Consider the following 18007-nt stretch of genomic DNA (forward strand, 5'->3'; position numbering starts at 1 on the left):
AAGATCCCTGACCCTTCAGCACAGGTTCTGAGATTAGTAAATACATGTGCCTCTGTCCATTTCAAGCTCTTTTCAAACTGTTGTTTCTGTGCTGTATATCCTTGAACTTGTTTGTTAGGCTGGCTCTTTAAGGCCAGGGACTCAGTCTCCTGTTGCCCTCCACTTTTTCCAGAGCTAAGTCAGCCGCTTTTTAAAGTACCTGGAGTTAAGCCCTGCTGGTTTCCAAACCAGGTGTTATAGGCACTCCTCTTCCTTGAGCAGGTCTTCTGTGCCTAAGTTTCATGGTGTGAGGTCTGCTTCTCTTCCTTCTCCATACTTGTGGTGTCTCTCCCATTTGTGGTTACTCTCCCCTTGAGTTTGGTTCCCAATGTAGTCTCTGCCCCTCCTACCCTTTTTGATGTGTCCGGTCTATGATTAGCTGTGGAAAATCTGTTCTCCCAGTATTCAGGTTGTTTTCTGAGTTACTTGTACTAATGTGGCTGTTATCTAGGTGTATCTTCCATTATTGATAATGAATTTTAAATGTCATTGTCCATAAGTATTGCTGGAATATGAAAATGCTAATTTATTCACATAATTTCTATGGCTGCTTTCAGGCTGCAATAGCTGAGTCAAGTAGTCCTGACAGCTACCATATGTGACACTTCATCTCTTTTTTGCTCAGTGCACACTGTAAATGACAGTAACACTTTTATAAATCACGTGTTTAAAGTGCCACATGTTGCCATACAGTGACATTTTGTGTAATTTTTATTACTAGTGCATACCTATCATGTCAAAAGAAGAAAAGATGAGGAGAATAGGTTTTGAATATCATGCTTTTAAAATACATTGGAGTGGGAGTGCCTGGATGGCTCATTGGGTTAAGCGTCCAATTTTGACTCAGGTCATGATCTCATGGTTTGTGGGTTTGAGTCCCGCGTCGGGCTCCGTGCTGACAGCTCAGACCCTGGGGCCTGCTTCAGATTCTATGTCTCCCTCTCTCTCTGTAACCTTGCCTGCTCACGCTCTGTCTCTCTCTCTCTCTCTCTCTCTCTCTCTCTCTCTCTCAAAAATAAACATTTAAAAAAAATAAAATACATTGGAGTGTGGATTAATTTACTGGATTAGATGGAAAATTATTGTCTTAATTATGCAGTGACCCTATAGTAAAGCCAAAAAAATACAACAAAAGTTGACATTATCCAACTTAGTATTTATCATAGCATTCCCAACTCATTGAAATTAATAGAAAAATTAGAAAATTTAAGACCATATCTTCACAAAAATAAAAAATGAAAATGAAGGTACAGCAAAGTAAGTTTAGCTCTTTTTTAAAAATTTTTATTTTTTTAATGTTTTTTATTTTTGAGAGAGAGAGAGCGTAAGCAGGGGAGGGGCAGAGAGAGGGAGACACAGAATCTGAGGCAGGCTCCAGGCTCTGAGCTGTCAGCACAAAACCTGATGTGTAGCTTTTTTTGGTTTGTTTTTTAATTTTTTTTTAATGTTTTTACTTATTTTTGAAGGAGAGAAGAGAGCATGAGTGGAGGAGGAACAGAGAGAGAGGGAGACACAGAATCTGAAACAGGCTCCAGGCTCTAAGCTATCAGCACAGAGCCTGTGTAGCTGTTTTTTGATGAACTGAGAAATGTAACAGTCCAGCTCAGTGTATTTGAGCAGTCAGTGTAGAGTGTGAAATGATTAGTAATTAATCCCTGTGAATAATATGTATGGGAGAACTTTAGGTGAAAAGGTTTTTATGAAGTTGCAAAAACACCAATCAGTACAACGTGAAGTAGAGTCCACTAAGGTGTGTTTTAACTGATAGCGACAAAAATACACCTGAAGCGGTAAAAGGCTTAGTTGGGCAGTTTATAAAACTAGCACACATGGAAGTGTTTAATGCCTGTAACCATTTTAAGTTTTTAGAAATAGAAGCTGGAATTCGTTGCTTGCCAAACTCCATGGGTCTTTGATGTCTGAGCAGTCAGTGGTAAAGGTTTATTGTGAATTTATTTTACATTGGGCTGAGATTGAAAATTTTTGAACTTGAAGAACCACCTTAACCACTGAGTGAAGAACCGCTTAGACCCTGAATGATTTGGTAGATAATTTTTGCTGTAGACTTAGTAATGTTTCCACATGAATTCAGTCACATCTACAATTTACATATGGTCAAGTCATTTTGGTGACAACTAATGTTATCTGAATCACAATGTCAGGCTGCTTTTTTGTGTTTCCACCGCTGTCAAAAGTTACAAAGTAAGACCTGTTTTTCCAACAAAAATTAGCAGTAGGTATGTTTTCTGAGCTCATACTGAGTTCTAATAGCATATTGCAGAACTTGATGCAATTGTAAAGGAGATGTCCACATTTCATAATCCATTTAATTGTGCAAATGAAGAATGCTTTGACCGTACCTTCAATTGCAAATGATTAATCTACCATGTATTGACATGTTAAATGGCAAACATCAGAAGAGTCTGGTAGACTTGTGTACTTACCTAATTGATGACTGACTGTATTCAATTAAAATCATGTACTCATGGATTGATATCACTACTTGTATGAAAAGACATTTCAAATATGAATATGTAAGATCTCATTACAGGACAGCATTAATAGAAGAAACTTTACAGTGGATTTTGATGATAGGGAACACTAACTTTAAGCCCCAGTTAAGCAAAAATGTTATCCTCATAAGAAAAATTCCATTCTCTTTAGTGGAAAATTGGTGCTCACTCTTCATTACTGTTATATTTAGAATTTTTAAATAGTAAAATTTATGATCATTTTTCTCTCTGCATTAATTACCCTTTTTATATTTGTGTACGTATGATACTTTAACATCTTGAGGCCTTGCTGACCCTGGAAGGACTGTCCCTCCCAAGGCCAGGCAATTTCTAGAGAATCTTAAGGATTCACCTGTTTAGTATGCCTTTGATTTGCAGACCAACCAGTCCATAGCCAGTACCCCCTAACATCTTTATGGAGCTCTTATACTCTGGGCCACTATTCCCCTGCCCTACTTATGCCGGACCCAGGAAGAGATAACTAGAGACAGCCCCTACATTCAAGTAAAGAGAAAATAGTCTATTAGCTTTATTTTTAGAGCAGAAATAATTTCATGTTAGTTTATTAACTTTTTGCATTTTACCAAGTACTAAGAAAACAGAGAAGTTAGAAGAAATTATTCCTGTCTTCAGTTTGGAGAATAAAATGCATATATAGAAGAGAAGGTAAAACAATTATTTTTTTGGCTATTGAGAATCCAGTTTTTATTTCATGTGGTTATTGCTTGTAGTCTTTTTTTTTTTTTTTAAGACTTTATTTTTAATTAATCTCTACACCCAACACAGGGCTTGAACTCAGAATTGCAAGGTCAAGAGTCCCATGCTCCACCAGCTGAGCTAGCCACGCACTCCAGCTTACCATCTTTATCTGCAGCTTCATGGAGATATCATGATGAATGTAATTTTAGCTGTTACAGTATAGTTTGCATTAATTTTATTTATTTTTATTTTTATTTTTATTTTTTTGAGAGAGCAAGCAAGCAGGGTGAGGGGAGAGGGAGAGAATCTCAAGCAGGCTCCACACCCAGCACAGAGCCTGACAAGGGGCTCAATCTCATGGCCATGAGATCATGACCTGAGCCAAAATCAAGAGTGTGACGCTTAACCTGCTGAGCCACTGAGGTGCCCCTTTCTTGTATTAAGTATACTGAGTAAACACTGACCTGATCCAAGTGATTTAAGTTATCATCTCCATTTGTATAATTTAGAACATGAATTAATGTTTTAGCTTATGAATTTTAAAATACATATAGGATCGTAAGTGGAGTTTATGAAAAATAAATGTTCTGTTTCAGAGTATTTTTAGGTTCATAGCAAAAGTGAGGGGAAGGTATAGAGATTTCCTTTATACTTCCTTCCCCAGCACATGCACAACTCTCCCCATTATCAACATCCCCCACCAGGGTGGTACATTTCTTATGATTGGTGAACTTACATTCATACATCATCATCACCTAGAGTCCATAGTGTACATTTATGGTACATTCTTGGTATTGTATGTTCTGTGAGTTTGGACAAACACATAATGATGTATATCTGCCAGTGTATCTACAGGGTAGTTTCAGTGCTTCAAAAATCTCTCCTCCACCTATGATCCCTTTTCCTGTAACCCTTTGCAAGGAGTGATCTCTTTGATTGTCTTCCCAATTTTGCCTTTTGCAGAATGTCCTGTAATTGGAATCCTGTGGTATATCATTTTTTTCAGATCGGTTTCTTTCACTTAGTAATATGCATTTAAGGTTTCTTCATGTCTTTTCCTGGTTTGATAACTTATCTCTGTAGCACTGAGTAATATGTTCTTGTTTGGATATATCACAGTTTTTTATCCATTCACTTACTGAAGAACATCTTGGTTGCATCCAGGTTTTGGCAGTTATGAATAAAACTGCTATAAACATCTGTTTGCAGGTTTCTATATGGATTTATGTTTTCAGCTCCTTTGGGTAAATACCAAAAAGTGTGATTGCTGGACTGCATGGTAGAAGTATGTGTAGTTTTGAAAGAAACTGACAAACTGCCTTACATGGTGAGTGTTCTCTTTTGTATTCCTGTCTACAGTGAATGAGAGTTCCTGTTGGTCCGTATCTTCATTGGGTGGTGGTAATGTTTTGGATTTTGGCTGTTCTAATAGGTGTATGGTGGTACCTCATTGTTTTAATTTGCATTTTCCTGATGACATACGATGCGGGGCATCTTTTCGAATGCATATTTGTCATCTGTATGTTTTTGATGACGTGTCTGTTAAGGTGTTTGGCCCATTTTTGTTTTTTTAAGTGGGCTTCACGCCCAGTGTGGAACCCAGTGTGGAGCTTGAACTCATGACTAAGAGTCATGAGCTGAGATCAGGAGTCACTGGATGCTTAACTGACTGAGCCACCCAGGCACCCTGTGAACTTTTTGAGTAGTTTGTCTACTTTGAATAACAGTCCTTTCTGACAAATGTCTTTTGCAAATACTTTGTCCCAGTTTGCAGCTTGTGTTTTAATTCTTCTGACAGGTCTTTTGGTAGAGCATACATTTTTTTTTTTTTTTAATTTTTTTTTTCAACATTTATTTATTTTTGGGACAGAGAGAGACAGAGCATGAAGGGGGGAGGGGCAGAGAGAGAAGGAGACACAGAATCAGAAGCAGGCTCCAGGCTCTGAGCCATCAGCCCAGAGCCTGACGCGGGGCTCGAACTCACGGACTGCGAGATCGTGACCTGGCTGAAGTCGGATGCTTAACCGACTGCGCCACCCAGGCGCCCCTGAAGTTTATTTATTTTTAAATACAAAGTGATATTACTATAAGTGACTGCTAATGTCATTTGTTGATGGGGGGCATATTTGATAAATCTGTGAGTTTAATAAATAGAGGATTATCTAAAACATTATGCAAAGCTATCATACAGTTTTGTAATCTGCTTTTTTGATATATCATTATATCATGAACTCTGTCTCACTTCAGCATGCCTCTGTAACTTGATTATAACTTCAGATGAGTGGATTTTTAAGTTGATCAATAAGTTTAAGACTTTTATATTTTTCTCCAAAATTTTGACCTTAATTTACACATTACTTTGTAGTTTTTTTTTTTTTTTTTTTCCCACTTAGTGTATTACAACTGTCCTTCCAGAGGAATATATATACTTCTGGCTTACTAAGTTTAGTATTTGTGTAATACTTCATAGTGTGGAAGTTTCTTATTTACTTTGTTAAACTCTTTTTGATGGATTTTTGGCAAGTACAGACAGTGCTACAGTAATTTTATACATATATCCTTTTTGTATTGGTACATTTATTTCTTTAGGGCAGTTTCCCCTATGTAGTATTGCTGGGTCAAAGAATATAGCTTTATTCTTTTTAATAAATGTTGCCAAATTATTTTTCACCAAAATTGTATCAGTTCCAGAGTTCCTCATAAGTGTTCATAAGATTTTTGTTTTCCTGCATTTATGTCTAAATTAGATTGATGAAAAATGGTCTTGTTGGTTTCACTTGTTTCCTTGATAGTGAGGTTCATCATCTTTTCATGTATGAATTGGCCCTTTGCAGTTCTGTTTCTGCAGGTTGCCTGTGTTTGTCCAGTTTTCAAACCTAGAATATTCCATGTCTGTTTGCTTGTTCTCTTCACTCTAGTTCCAGTGCCGAAAGCATTTTCGGGACATGGTAGGCATTCACATATTAAACGAAGTAAATATCTGAACATTCTATTCTGAGCCATAGTAAAGGATGGCTAGGTGTAGTATTCTTAGATTTGGGATTCTTTTTTTTCTAGCCATGTAATACTGTTCCAGGGCCTTCTGGTTTCTAGTGTCACTGGTGAGAAGTCTAGTGCTAATCTATTCTCTCTCCTTTGTAGGCAACTGATCTTTTTCTCTGTATGATTTTTCTCTTTATGATTGAAATTCAGTTGTTTCTGCTTGTTACCTGTAGATACAGATCCTTTTTCATTAAACCATCTCTCTCTCTCCCCCCTGCCCACCCCCATATTAAACCCGAATCTTAGCTCTAGTATTTCTACAGCTAGGGAAGTTTTCTTCTATTACTTTCTAAAGAATAAATTTGAGTTTGTTCTTCAAGTCTCTTATCTTTCAATAATGATTTTTATCTCTTTATGTTTTGTGTCATGGAATTGTTTCCATTTGATCTTCTGGAATAAAAGGTTTAGCTTCCATAAAGGTTATTCTTTATTATTTGTTCTTTATGTTCTAATGGTATCTCCTGAAAGTCCTTAATTTTTTTTTATTATAATTTGCTTGCATTCTTGTCTCTCATCTGTGTGGCGCATCAGTAGGATCCATATATTTTAGCTGTTTCATTTGTTACTGAGCCTCCAGTAGAAATGGTACTTTCGTTGTGTTTCATTAGTCACCCACAGAGGTGAGGCTTTCATGTGGGTCTCTAAGAATGCAGACCAGCAGATAGATGGTCGCTAAAATGGCAGTTGGCAGAGGCAGACAAGCTTATAAGCTCTTGTGCTCTGTTGAGGCTTAGGATGAGTCTCCTCTACTCTCAGGAGGTTTCTCTGAGTGGAAGGGCCCTAAGCTGAAAGCTTCTCCAGACCAGGAGGTGTGGGAGCCGTTCGATTCACCACTGCAGCCACTACTGTAAGCCTACTGAAGTCAGAGTTGCATGGACAGCCCGTCAATGTCTATTTCCAGGAGCAGTCACATTCATTCAGCCTTTTTCGGAGGGGGTTCTGCTTTTTAAGTTACTTAGAGAACTTTGAAATCCTGGATGTTGGCCCAGTGCCTCAAGGAGTGGCAAAGCAAAACTTTCCCTTTGCTTGGTCCCTTACCACATATTCTATCCCATGAGAATTCAAGAGATCTTGATGACTCAGACATTCTCCACACTCATCCAGCACACGTTTTGGCAATTGTCTTCTGAGAAGAGAAGGAGAGATTAGGAATGTGGGCCCAGTCTTTCCATTTTAACAGAATCCGAAAGCTACCTTTTTAAAGTTCTTATTTATTTATTTTGAGAGAGAGCATGAGTAGGGAGGGGTTGGAGCTTGGAGAGGATCCCAAGCAGGCTCCTTGCCATCAACACGGAGCCTGATGTGGGGCTCAAACTCATGATCTCGGAGATAATGACATGAGCTGAAACCAGGAGTTGGACGTTTAACTACCTGAGCCACTCAGGCGCCTCCAGAAGCTAACTTAAACCATATCTACCTGTTGTCCAATTTTTTGATTGCCTCTGCCTGCAAAAGAGGTTATTTTTAATTTTCATTTCTGACATTGTAGTGTAGACTGAAATACATGGAGAGAACCATTAGTCATATGGTACTAGTTGAGAAAGGCCACTGATACTTTTGTGATCTGTTCAGGAAGGCATTCACTTTTTGCAAATAACCATATGTACTAAAAGATAATCTATCAAGGTGCATTTAAAAGTGATATTAAGAGGTGCCTGGGTGGTTCAGTTGGTTGAGTATCCAACTCTTGATTTTAGCTCAGGTCATGATATCACAGTTCGTGGAATCAAGTTCCGCTTTGGGCTCCTTGCTGACATCATGGAGCCTGCTTGGGATTTTCTCTTTGTCTCTCTCTCTGTCTCTCTCTCTCTCTGCCCCTCCCCTACTTATACACACGTGTTCTCTCTCTCTCTCTGTCTCTCTCTCAAAATAAACTTAAAAATAATGTTAAGGAATTGTATACTGTCATACAATGGGTATTGAGTAAGTGAACTTTCTAGGTAACCAGACTTTGGATTCTGAAGCTTTAGTAATTTTGATGGTCCTTTTCCTTGAATACATTATACATTTTATTAGCTTCTTACATGACATGCATTGATTATAAATTAACTATTGAAGATTCAGAATTATTATGGTAGCAAATTTTGGGGATATCTAGTGTGGGCTATGCACTGTTGTGTTTTATGTCCTTAAAATCAATTCTTCATCACAGTGCACTAAAGGTAGATAATATTTTTTCCCATCATAAATCTGAACAAACTAGGAGAGATGAAGTAACCTGCCCAAGATTACAGAGGTACATCCTATATCTAAGATCATATTTCTGGTAATGGAATTCTAAGCCATGAGGCCTGGTTCTAGAGTTCTAGAGTCTTAATAATTTTGCTTTACTGCCTTTCACTATTAGCATGATTGTTTAATCCTACTAGCTATTGTGGAATGAAGCTGAATCTAGGAGATACTTTGAAACTTACTTTTTTTTTTTAAATTTTTTTTTTTTAACGTTTATTTATTTTTTGGGGGACAGAGAGAGACAGAGCATGAACGGGGGAGGGGCAGAGAGAGAGGGAGACACAGAATCAGAAACAGGCTCCAGGCTCTGAGCCATCAGCCCAGAGGCCGACGCGGGGCTCGAACTCCCGGACCGCGAGATCGTGACCTGGCTGAAGTCGGACGCTTAACCGACTGCGCCACCCAGGCGCCCCTGAAACTTACTTTTATAAAATGTCATTGATAGAATGTGTAGGGAAGGATATGCAATTGTATGGTCTAGAGCAATACAACATAATTCTCTTTCTGCAAATTAAGTCAGGGCCAAAGCAGCCACCCTGTGTATTTTTCTTACTGCCTGATCTTCACTACTCAAGTTTTGTCATCGTGTGCTCTCACTCATCAGTTAATACAACATTTTATTTCTGTATCATCATCTCTACCATAGTCACCTCCTTATCAACTGGTACCTTGAAAAGAAATCTCACTGGCTTTTTCAATGGGCTGTGGGAAAGAAAATCCTTTACCATTTTAAGAATTGCTCTATAGGGCGCCTGGGTGGCGCAGTCGGTTAAGCGTCCGACTTCAGCCAGGTCACGATCTCACGGTCCGTGAGTTCGAGCCCCGCATCAGGCTCTGGGCTGATGGCTCAGAGCCTGGAGCCTGTTTCTGATTCTGTGTCTCCCTCTCTCTCTGCTCCTCCCCCGTTCATGCTCTGTCTCTCTCTGTCCCAAAAATAAATAAACGTTAAAAAAAAAAAAAATTAAAAAAAAAAAAAAGAATTGCTCTATAGTGATTTTTGGGAGAGTATTTTCTCTCTCAAAAGTAGAATACCATTTTTGTTGACATGGTACCTGGCCATAATTATCCCTCAGATTTTCCTCAGTTTTAGGCTATTAATAGATGGCCAGGTGTAGGGAGCATTGAAATCAATTTTAAGTACTGTCTCATCTTTGGGACTCTGACAGATAGGAGCACCAGTGTATTTAAGCATATGTGTAAATATTTCTATTGCAACTTAAAATAAGAAAAAACACTGGAGTCCTGTGAGTCTGCATTCCCATCCAGTCACCAAGATGGTGCTGAGTCCTGTCTTTAGTTTGCTGCCATGATTTTCTCTTTATTCTCATTGCCATGACCTTAGTACAGGTCTTTTTATATCTTGTCTAGATTGCCTAGAGCTTAAAACTTCTAGCTATTCTTTTTTCTCCACTTAAAGTGCATTCTAATTATGTATAGCTACTTCCAAATCAAGGCTTTTATATTATTTTCAAACCTTTCAGTGGCTTCCCGTTGCATTCAAAATGTGTTCCAAACTGTTTAGCCTAGTACTCAGGATCTACTGTGATCTGGCCCCAGCCTGCCGTTCCAAACTGGTTTCCACTGTTACTTGCAGTATTATTCCCCTTCATACCCAGCTCAATGGATGTATAGCGTGTATGTTAGTATGTAGTATGTATTTATGTTAGTGTAACATGAGTTAGAATCTGCTTATTTGTGAATAAGAGAAAAATAATTTAACTTAGAATTCCTTGTTTTATTTTGATTTCTTTTTCCCTTCCACCATGTTAATATATTGAGTACCCAAATAACAGCTGAAAGCACAGTATTCTGAGATAGAGCATATTGCCGAGGAGCACAGGCCTGCACCTAGTACCTACTTACCTCATTTTTTCCTTTCATGCTGGTGTGACCAGACTCTGGTTTGGAAGTGATTGTGGTGCAGCTCTGCTGGATATCTTTGAAATTTGCTCTCACCTCCATAACTTGATATTCTTAACCTTTCCTTAAACCACACTATTTTTGTTTGGATTATTATTCTTATGTAGTATTTATTGAATCATTATCTCAGACCTTAGTGCTTTAAAACCACCATTTATTTACTTGTGTTCTGTGACTTGCTCTGTATTTAGTCAAGAAGTTCTCCTGGTTTCCCCTGCGGTCACTGATAGGCTACCACAGCACTTACCTGGCTGCTCTCTGGTGCCTAATGGTCCAAATGCTTTCTGTCCCTATCTGGACTGGAAATGTCCACCTCGATTCCCTTTGTGATCTCTTATTCTCCAGGAGGCTACATGAAGCTTTTTATGTGATGGTGGAAGCTTTTCCAGAGAGCAAAAGTTTCTGCTACAAATCCAACCATCACTTTCATTTCTTTTTCCTAGATAGCTTTATTGAGGTACAGTTTACCTAGAGTAAATGCGCATTTGAAGTGTACAATTTGATAAATTTTGAAACCACCACTAAAGATAGTGAACAGATCATCATTCCTACAAGTTTCCTTGTACCTTTTTGTAATTCCCTCCTAATGCTGTGATCCACCTTCCTTCAACCCCTGATTTGCTTTCTGTCTCTCTAGAAAAGCCACATTGGTTTGACTAACCGTTCATCTCTTGATGGGCATTTGAGTTGTTTTCAGTTTTTGACTATTACAGGCAACGCTCTTAGGAACATTCATGTATGTACAAATACCTTTATGGGCATGTATTTCCTTTTATCTTGGGTCAGTACTTGAATGGAACGGCTAAATAATGAAGTAGGTGAATGTTTAACTTTCTAAGGAAATGTCACACTTTTTTTGAAGTTGTATCGTTTTATGTTCTTGCCAGCAGCGTGTATGAGAGTTCTCATTCCCCTTTGCCAACCTATGGTATGGTATGATTTTTTAGTTGTAGCCATTCTCACGGATGTGCATTATAAGTTTGATTTGTATCTCTCTAATGAAAAATGATATTGACCATCTTTTTATTGGCCTTGTATGTCTTCTTTGGTAAAGTGTGTATTCAGATCATTTGCTCATTTTATTGATTTGGTTCTTGGCTTTTTTATTGTCAGAGTCCTAGAGTTCTTAATGCATTTTGGGTACACATCCTGTAGTACGTATATACTGTATAAAGAATTTCTCTCATAACAGTGTTTTTTGAATGAAGTACTTAATTTTGATGAAGTCCAGTTTATCAGTTTTGTATTTTATGCTTCATATCTTGTTTTTATATCTTCTTCTAGAGGTCTTATTATTTAGGTTTTAGATTTAAGTCTGTGATGTATTTTGAGTTAATTTTTGTACATGGTGCAACATATGGATCCAAGTTGAATTTTTGCAGTTTGTTGAAAAGGTTCTTGCTTCTATACTACTTTTCTTTGCATCTTTTTCAAAAATAAGTTGCCCACATATATCTGTGTTTTTGTCTGTATTTGCTCCTATCCTGTGATGTGTTTATTTGCCTGCCCTTATATTAATTCAGCATCATTTTGATTACTTCAGGTTTGTAGTAATTTTTGAAGTCAGTGTTAATTTTCCAACTTTGTTCTTTGTTTTCAAAGTTGCTTTCACCATTGTAGGACCTTCTATTTCCATATGAATTTTAGAATAACCTTGTCAGTTTTGATGAAAGTGCCTGCTGAGATTTTGATTGAGATTGCATCGAATCTGTGGACCCATTTGGAGAGAGTTCTCGTCATAGCACTAGTGAATCTTTTGACCTACACACAAGATAAATCTCTTCATTTATTTAGATATTTTTAACCTCAGTGTTTTGTTATCAGTGTACAGCTGTTTCACATCTTTGGTAGATTTTTTCTTGAGTATTTCATATTTTTGATCCTATTGAGAAAACATGTTAATTTTCTGGTTCTTTACATATATAGAAATGCAGTTGATTTTTGTATATTGATCTTGTGTATTCCAGTCATGTTCAACTTACTCTGGTTCATTTTTGGTACATTCCATCAGATTTTTCTACATAGATGATGATGTCAAAGGACAGTTTTCCCTTTTCCTTTCTAATTTAGATACCTTTTATTTCTTTTGCTTGCCTGATTTTACTGATTAGATTGTACATTACAGTGTTGAACAGAAGAAAAACATTCAGTCTTTCACTATTAAGAATGATATTATAGGTATTTTGCAGATCTCCTTTATCAAGTTGTGGAAGTTTTCCCTTTCTTGCTAATTTTCTGACAGTTTTTAATCAGGATGCTTTGTAGGATGTTTAATGCTTTTTCTGCATTTGAGACTATTATTTTTCTTTTTTGGTTTATTAATATGGTAAAATACATTTGATGATTTTTTTCAATGTTAGATCAACCTTGCATGTCTGAATAAATCTCATTTACTTACGATGTATTTTCTGATAATATATTGCTAGATTTAATGTGCTAAAATTTTGTTTAGAAGTTTTACATCTATGTTAATAAGAGGTGCTGGTCACTAGATTATTTTCTTATAATGTCTTTAGTTTTGGGACGAGGGTAATGCTGGCCTCATAAAATGAGATGAGAACTGTCCCTCTTTGGTTTCCTAGAAGATTTTGTGTTGAATTATTATTTCTTAAATATTTGGTAGAATTCACCACTGATACCATCTGAGCCTAGAAAGGATTTTAGTTAAAATTTAAGTTTCTTGAATACATAGTAGGCTTATGCAAGGTGCTTGTATTGGCAGTTTGTGTCTTTCTAGGAAGTTGTCTATTTGATAAAATAGACATACAGTTGTAAATTTTTTGTTACAGTTTTTCATTGTACTCCATCATTATTTTAATATCTCTAGAATCTGTAGTGATGTCACCTCTCTCATTTCTGATAGTGGTTATCTTTTTTTTTCCCCCATGACCAATATGACTAGAGGTGTATAAGTGTTAATGATCTTATTTTTTCTTAATGTTTATTTCTTTTGAAAGAGAGCAAGTCGGGGGCGGGTGGAGAGAATGTTTAAGCAGGTTCTGCGCTGTCAGCAGAGAGCCCAAAGTGGGGCTCAGTCCCATGACTGTGAGATCATGACCTGCGACAAAATCAAGAGTCAGACGCTTAACTGACTGAGCCACCCAGGCACCCCTAATGATCTTATTTTTAAAAAACACCAAATTTGGTTTCATTGACTTTATTTTTGTTTTCTATTTCATTGATTTCCACTCTGATCTCTGTTATTTCCTTTTTTTTTTTTTTAAGTTGAATTTCATTTGCTCATCTGTTTCTAGTTTAGGCAAAGGCTGATGTCATTGATTTGTGATTTTTCTTTTTTTCTAATACAGCTTTTTAAAGCTCTAAAATTTCACCTTAAGTACTGTTATGGCAACATCCCATAAATTTTAGTATACTGTATTTTTTAAGTTTCCTTTTTATGTCTTTGATCTATGAATTATTTAGTTTCAAATGTTAGAGAGTTTTCCAGAAATCTGTTACAAATTTCTAATTTAATTCTACTGAGGTCAAGGAACATCTGTTGTGCATATTTGGTTTTTGCATATGGTAAAACCACAACATAGATTGGTCTTGTTCTTGTTGAAAATGGAGTTACTTTTTGAAGAAGTGTAACTGAAACAAATAAAATTTGGATTAAATAAATGCAACTGCTTTTTCTGACTTCTATCCGTACCCTTGGGGACTCTGTTTACTTGTAGATTAGGCCACTTGAAGTTGTCCCACAGTTCACCAGTGCTCTTTCAGTTTTATTTTGGGTTTGTTTGTGTTTCATTTGGATAATCTTTACTGCTATGCTTTTATGATCAGTGAATTTTTCTTGCAAGTTAGTCATATCCAATGTATTTTTAGCCTCATATTTTAGTTTTTATCTCTCACATATGGTTTCTGTATTCATATCCAGTATATTTTTAGTCTCATGTTTTATTTTTTATCTCTCAAATATGGTTTCTATATTCCCTAGCCTTTTGAACATGTGGAATATAGTTATAACTGTTTTTTTTTTTTTTCAACATTTATTTATTTTTGGGACAGAGAGAGAGCATGAACGGGGGAGGGGCAGAGAGAGAGGGAGACACAGAATCCGAAACAGGCTCCAGGCTCTGAGCTGTCAGCCCAGAGCCCGATGCGGGGCTCGAACTCACGGACCGCGAGATCGTGACCTGGCTGAAGTCGGACGCCTAACCGACTGCGCCACCCAGGCGCCCCTAGTTATAACTGTTTTGATGCCCCTCTACTAATTCTCACATTTAATTGAATTCTGGATCATTCTTGATTGGTTGTTTTTTCTTCTCATTGTGTCTCTTGTTTTTCTGCTGATCTGCATATGTGGTAATCTTTGATTGGTCGTCAGACTTTGATTTTTTACTTTGTTATGTGCTGGATATTTTTGTGGTCCTATAAATCAAGTTTTGGTCTGGGATGAAGTATTGATTACTTGGAGAGAGTATATGTCCGTGTCTTATTTTATGCTTCGTAATGCGGGTTTTGAACAGTGCTCAATCTAAAGGTAATTATCCCCTACTACTAAGGGAATACCTTTCTAGGATTGCCACAGGAATACCTGAGGACCACATCCCTGAGTGTTCTAGTCAATTCCCTGTGAATTATGAGTTCTTCGGTCTGTGAATTATGTTCTTCCCTGTGAATTAGGAGTTCTTCAGTCTGTGGGACAGGCACTGTTCTCAGGACTGTTTGAGCACCATACACATTTTCTTTACTGACTAATCCTTTTGGTTATGTTCTCTCCTACCTCGAGTAGTTTCCTCACGTGCATGTGTGTGGTACTCTTGGATTTTGTCTGTGCACAGCTCTCTCCTGTCTGGTACTCTTCTGTATACATTGTTTGCCTTGTTCCTCTTGGGCTCTCAGCTTCATTCCTCAAGTCAGGGAGTCTGCCAGGCTCTGCCTTACTTCTCTTCTCACTGCTGTGCCCTGGAAACTTTCCCAAGGGAGTAAGCTGGGGCAATTACAGGACTCCTATCAGTTTTTCACCTCTCAGGGATCCCTGGCCTTCATTGCTTCATGTTGGTGTTTCAAAAACCATTCTTCTATTTTGTCCAGGTTTTTGTTTTGTTTTCAGATGAGAGCATAAATTGGCTTCAGTTTAAACCATCCTGGTTGGAAGCAGAAGACTTTTTTTTTTTTTTTTAATTAGTGCTCTTTTATAAAAGCGTGGTAGTAAGTATATATTAGGGATAATTTTTGATGACTTCATGTCAAAAGAGTCGTCACCGATTTTTGAGTGTGTGTGATTGATCTATATAGCTGTTTTTAATCATTTCCCATTTAAATAGATTCATGTATCTGAATGTATAGAGTCTGAAAGATTATACAGAAATGTTAGGTAATTATTCTTTGTGGTAGGATTTGGGTGATTAATTTTATGTATTTGAACATGTATAATTAATCTAAAAACAGTAAACAATGTTTACAAACCGATGTAAAGAATTGAAAAGTGCTACTCTGTTAGTTCAGCCTTATTTGAAGCCTAACATGACAGATGTTGGGATAGAAGATACATCTCTAAAATCATCAAATCCTTATCTCTTAATTATCATAGAAATCTTTGTGATGCATCATTGGAGCTAGATGCATGAATCTGTCCTATTCTTCATGATAAAAGTGGTATGTCCTAAGGAAGAATTGCGCAATGACTTGAATTCTGAAGCATGTGGTGAATTCATGTCCAGTAGAGGCATTGGATAGTAGAGGAAGGTATTGGAATTGCTTCCTGCAGGTGAAGCATTAGTTGTATCTAACAGTTGATTTGTATCATGATGCAGTTGGATTTAAAATATAAAATTACTTTTATTTATGTCATGCAGTCATAAAATAATTTTTAAAATATTTTTAATTGTAAATAGCAAGGGGAAAATTTCCCAAATGCCCAACAAAGCAATGACAGACAAAGCAAAATACAAACAAGCAATTAATAATGGTGATGGCATCAACCACACTGCCACCTCCAGATTTCACACTCTTCTCTTAAACTGTGGAATTATCTGAGGTTGTTTGCAGAGCTTTTCAAATCTCCATTTACAGTTTGCAATTGAAAAAAGAAGATGATACTTCTCTGACTGAAGGTTCATACTGACTGAATTTTTGATGCATTGTTAATATCCTTTGAAATTGTTTCCAGTTCTTTTAAGTGGCGTTATTAGATACAAGTCTGTTCCATTCTCCACTTAAGTAGTGACTTCTTTCTTTTATCCTCTTGATAGCCTTTATTCTTATGTATCTGTGACCCTTATTCCTGGGTATACTAAAGAAAGAGACTTGAGGACTTGCCATTCACGTTGCCTACAAAAATTGTTCGGCCTCTGTAATGACAACCACAGAATCCAGTAGTGTGCCTTGGAGAAAGAAGAAAAAAAAAAGATATGGGATGATACCAGGAAAGAGAAGTCCGAGTTTCTTTATTTTGTCTTTTCATTTTCTTAGAAAAAATTAGTTCGTGCATCGTGTGTGTGTGTGTGTGTGTGTGTGTGTGTGTGTGTGTGTGAGAGAGAGAGAGAGAGAGAGAGAGAGAGAGAAAGAAAGAAACGTGTGTGTGTGTGAGAGTGAAAGAGAATGTGTATCCGTACTGTAAGTAGATATTGGGACTGTTGCCTATAGATTAAGCAGTTGTATGCTCATTGGCAGTATTTTGAAGGTGGGAAGAGAAAGGCCATCATAATACTGCATAATAACAGATTGGGTATAGTTTACAATGAAGATGCTACTTTTTAAGGATGATCATTTATTACCAGAACTTTTTAGATTGTTCAAAGGCAGAACTTGTTCAAAGGAAGACTGTTAAAGAAAAGGTCAGTGAGATCTGGAACTATATAGCATTTAATATACATGCGAAGCTATAGATACTTGGTAAGATTGATACAGAATACTAGAAGAGTAAATCAAGCCATTTATAATTTCATCTAGTATATCACATCTATAAAATTTTCTAAATGCTGTTGCAAATGATGCTATATTTTTCCCTGGCATTATAGTCTCCTAAGCACTTGTTAAAATTCCAAGTATATTATTAGCATTTGATATTCTGAAATGTTGAACTTCTGACCTTGAGTGACTGATACTCCAGACAGCATTTGCATGTTATTCATCTCAGTGCTAGACCCAAATTATTTTACTTTTCTAGTCCATATAAGGTAGTAGTAGAGCTTACAAATTTTAAAGAATTACTGATCTGTGTGGGGGTTATGATGTCTGATGTAGTTTTATTTGAATCTGTTTTCCTTTGATCCCATATTCTGCACATTTGAATGTAAAATTGCCCATGAGGAACTAGGATGATCTCAGCCTCTTTTCTTTTGTGTCCCAATATATTGAACTCTAGACTTTTGGTATGTATTATGAAATAGGAAAGTTCATAGCTTAAAAATAAAACAGAACACATTGCTGAAGAAATTGTTTTTCCTCTGGTGTTCCTTTAAGTGAAGAACAGCAGCAAGTACTGGAAAAAAATTTGAAAACTTGGATAATTTTTTTTTCAGTTTTCTTTGTTCTACTTTGGGTAAAAGCCCACCTGCTTCTAAAATGATAAAGAGTTCAATATTGGGGCGCCTGGGTGGCTGAGTCAGTCA

General features: G+C 37.0%; 1 protein-coding gene across 7 annotated transcripts in view; it reads left to right on the forward strand.

The window, feature by feature from the left end:
* RIC1 (RIC1 partner of RAB6A GEF complex) overlaps positions 1-18007 on the forward strand; it is a 171283-nt gene that overhangs the window by 55070 nt on the left and 98206 nt on the right. The gene's annotated exons all lie outside the window — the stretch shown is intronic.

This window comes from Herpailurus yagouaroundi, unplaced genomic scaffold, assembly GCF_014898765.1.
Source record: "Herpailurus yagouaroundi ecotype Mexico unplaced genomic scaffold, PumYag 199, whole genome shotgun sequence".
Taxonomy (NCBI): domain Eukaryota; kingdom Metazoa; phylum Chordata; class Mammalia; order Carnivora; family Felidae; genus Herpailurus; species Herpailurus yagouaroundi.